Source organism: Erpetoichthys calabaricus, chromosome 9, assembly GCF_900747795.2.
Source record: "Erpetoichthys calabaricus chromosome 9, fErpCal1.3, whole genome shotgun sequence".
In the NCBI taxonomy this organism is placed as follows: Eukaryota; Metazoa; Chordata; class Cladistia; order Polypteriformes; family Polypteridae; genus Erpetoichthys; species Erpetoichthys calabaricus.
In genome coordinates, this window is record NC_041402.2 from 105,198,932 (window position 1) to 105,202,590 (window position 3,659).

Sequence of the window (3,659 nt, forward strand, 5' to 3'; positions counted from 1 at the left end):
TCCAAGGAAACCCTCAAAAAAACACTACATCATTTCCAAAAGGAGACATTTTTACTAATTTTCGTGTTTGTTCTGTGATGAAATATTTTTAAAAATTATTTAAAAAGAGCCTTTATATAGCACTAAGTGGGCTTTAAAAATACTAACATAAGTAAGAAGAACTATTATTAATATTTCAAAATGAGCAGCAGACCCAAAAAAAGACTTGCAGTTAAATTGTTTATTTTCAAAAACTACCCACCATCAAAGGAAAACAGAAAAATCTAAGTATTATAAACTGAAATCAACAGTGCATTAATGCACAATACAAGTAACAATCAATGTAGCAACAGACAATAATTATACTGATTCATTAAATATGCAGTTTACTTTAAGTTTCATTTTATCCCGACATTCCTGAGTGAAAAGTTCCATATCATCCCTAAACTGAAAAATAAATAAAAAGGGTTCTTTTGCCAAAATTAAATCTTCAGTTTCGACTGCATCGATGATGTCCTGGAGAGCTCGGCTTTGGTCCTCCTCCTCCAGCTCCAGAAAATGGGGCTCAGACACGGCACCTCTGAACAACTGTCTATGTTGGCGCAACCATTTTACTGCAGTGTGGAGGTCCTTTTTTATTAGTGGTTCCTATAGATAAAGACCACAAAGAGAAATAAACAAAACATGTATTTCTACATGCCTATTTAAATAATATTAGATATTACATATATACCTCCTCACCTTAAGTGAACGCCTTTGTCCTGTACGAAATATTCACACGTTAGCCACAGAGAGAGAGAGACCTTCCAACAGCAAAATTCTCCAATAGAATAAAGCACCAGCACCTCCTGATCAAGAGTAAATCACACTGCCATGCAGAGGAAAAAAACAAAGAACATTAAAACCAGTAACAGATATTAACAAATAATCAGAGACATAAGTGAAAGCTTACAGCTGTGAAGTCAAATGGCACATTCAAGACAAAGTGCAGAGCATACTGTGGAGCACACAAAAGAATTATTTCAAATTAATATTTAATCTATTTGCATACAGTACAGTGCACACTCTACTTATTGCAATTTATTTATAGTGGTTCTAAAGTATTCCCAACCTAAAAAATAAGTTTCTTTGATTTTCTCACCATCAACATGAATACTCCACAATCCACTCACCCAACCAACTGCTGTGGAAGATTCTGAAATTGACATGGATTCATATCACCTACCGTAAGTTACAAAAGAATGTCCATTACTTGTAGTCTTCTCAATGACATCCCTATAAACTAACCTTGTTTTTAATTAGTATCCATGTGCCTGAAGATATTCATTATGTCATCTTACTGTAACAAAAACAAATAAACTAGTCTTACACATACAAATGTAAATATCCAATATGTGCTGATAATTAGGTAGAGTAAGAAAATCTTGATGTAAGCAGAATACAAGCACAACTTCTTAAAGTAGGCATGTGTTGTTTATCAATATTAGTGTGACTGCATTTTGCATGTGAATAACTTAAATATTTAGAATATACACTTGAATTAATCAAAAAAAATTTGCAATGCTTAGAAACTTAAAACGTAATTAATATCAACCTCATTGTTTTAAATATTACATGTACACACAAATTGGTGTTCAAAATTAGAGAACATTTACGAACATTTATTTTTTTCAAATATCTTTAATCTTAACTATGCAAAGTAATACAGGTGATCACCAGTACCTAATAATTCAATACGAAATACAAAATTTGCAGAAAGAAAATGTAAAGAAAGCAAAACAGGGGTGATATATAATACTGTGCATATTTCCTGGCTCTTGTAAGCTCTTCAGTTACTGTATTTTGAATTAAATTAAGTCTGTTATCAGCCACAAAGCCTTACAGTGATCCATGTAGAAGTAATAAAAGCACAGATAAGTTATTTAGCATCATGGAATGCAAATATAATCTAAGTTTTGCAATATTTCTTAAGTAAAATGAAGGCTACTCTAGATTCATGTTTAGTATGTGTATCAAATGAAAGATCATCATTTTCACTGTAGATATACCCAAGTTTAGAAATAGTGTATTGTGATGATAGGGGTGCCATCTACAGACATGTTACATTCAGATTGACATTTTTAGCAGCTTTCGAACCAATGACTAGCACTTCTGTTTTGTTAGAATTCAACAAATGAAAATTTCAAGGAATCTACTTTCTACTAGGTAAACCTCTATTTTAGAACACTGAGATGGTTCATGTAGCTGATCAGATGAATATCATGGTCTATAGTATCAAATGTGGCACTGTAGATGCAGTACTATGGCCTAAAAATACAACCATGGTCAGTGGAGTGCAAATCATTGAATACTTTGACTAAAGCAGTACCTGGGTAAAAATGTTACAAGAGATTACTTTTATTTGGAAAAATACAGAGAACCGCTTACCTACACTTTTCTCTAAATTTTAGAAATACAAGAAAGATTAGAAAATCGGTCTATAATTTGATAGATCACAGTTTAAAAGATTTTTTTTACCTTAAGAAGAGGTTATTAGCCAGTATAAATAATGTAGGTACATATCCAAGATTTAAAAACTAATTTACAATACTTAAATGTGGCTTACCAAAGACAAAGTAAAAAATCTTTCACAAATGTAGTAAGAATATGAAGGAAGATTTAGACATGTTAACTAATGCACCAAATTCTGAACATTCAATTTGGGCAAAGGATTTTAATTTCTCAGCTTTCTTAAAAGCAACATCATTTGACACTACTTCACTGGCTAAATAAGAAAACATGATTTATTATCAAGTGGTGTAGAATTTTGAAGCTTATCCTTAGATTACTTTCTCATTTAAAGACTTAATGTTCACTTCTTAACCGAACAGGAATATGTTTATTGTTTCATTTTCATTAAAAGTCGTGCCCACCCCCCCCCCCCCCAAAAGAAAATAATTAAAAGTTAAATAAACACTACGTTAATATTCGTTAGGAAATGAATGGAGGGATGGCTGGATGAATACAATTTATAAAATATATAATAAACAATAAAACGGAACTTAAAAGATCTTAATTTAAGTTAAGTATCGTCTTAAAGTACTGGGAATTTTCCGTTCATCAAGAACATAGACTGAACTTTGGGCAAAATGCATTTTTATCGTATTTTGCTGACAATGCCACATTAAGTGTCGATTTCTCCAGTTTTTATGAGGCAAACCACCGTAACCAGTGTTGCAGTCATTATTAATTAGCTCGCCAGCCAAAGATTACACACATGTAAACGTAACGTTAACTTTTCAAACTGTTTTGAAAAACGTTTTGCAAAATGTACAGTTTTATAATTATAGTTAAGAATAACAGTAATAATAATAACAACAACAATACCTTGCTGTTTTCTGTCATATTTTGTTTGTGCTCGAAAATGCTGCGCTCACGCTAACAACTAAGACTTGTGTTCGATAAATGGAGGCGTTGTTTTCAAGTAGATATTGCTGCAGACCGGAGTAAAATTGGCGTTAATATCATTTTCGACTTCAGCCAATCATATATTAAATTTGCGCACGTCAGTCACTGATCAGCCAATCGCAAATTTAAACGTCACGGTCAATCACCGTTTTATTCAACAAATCGCCAATCGGTGTTATTTGTTATTCATCGACCACTTTAGCCAATTGCCTTTTGGATACGTAAAAAGAAAG

General features: G+C 32.3%; 1 long non-coding RNA gene across 2 annotated transcripts; it reads right to left on the reverse strand.

The window, feature by feature from the left end:
• Positions 1–205: 205 nt before the first annotated feature.
• Positions 206–3,447, reverse strand: LOC114658030 (uncharacterized). 2 transcript variants are annotated; one of them, XR_003717290.2, is made up of 4 exons: positions 3,346–3,447; positions 1,267–1,318; positions 721–847; positions 206–627 (listed from the first exon to the last, which is right to left on the reverse strand). It is a non-coding gene; the product is annotated as an uncharacterized LOC114658030 (long non-coding RNA). The 2 variants fall into 2 exon arrangements; XR_007935748.1 differs by having other exon boundaries at positions 721–1,174.
• Between the last annotated feature and the right edge of the window lie 212 nt (positions 3,448–3,659).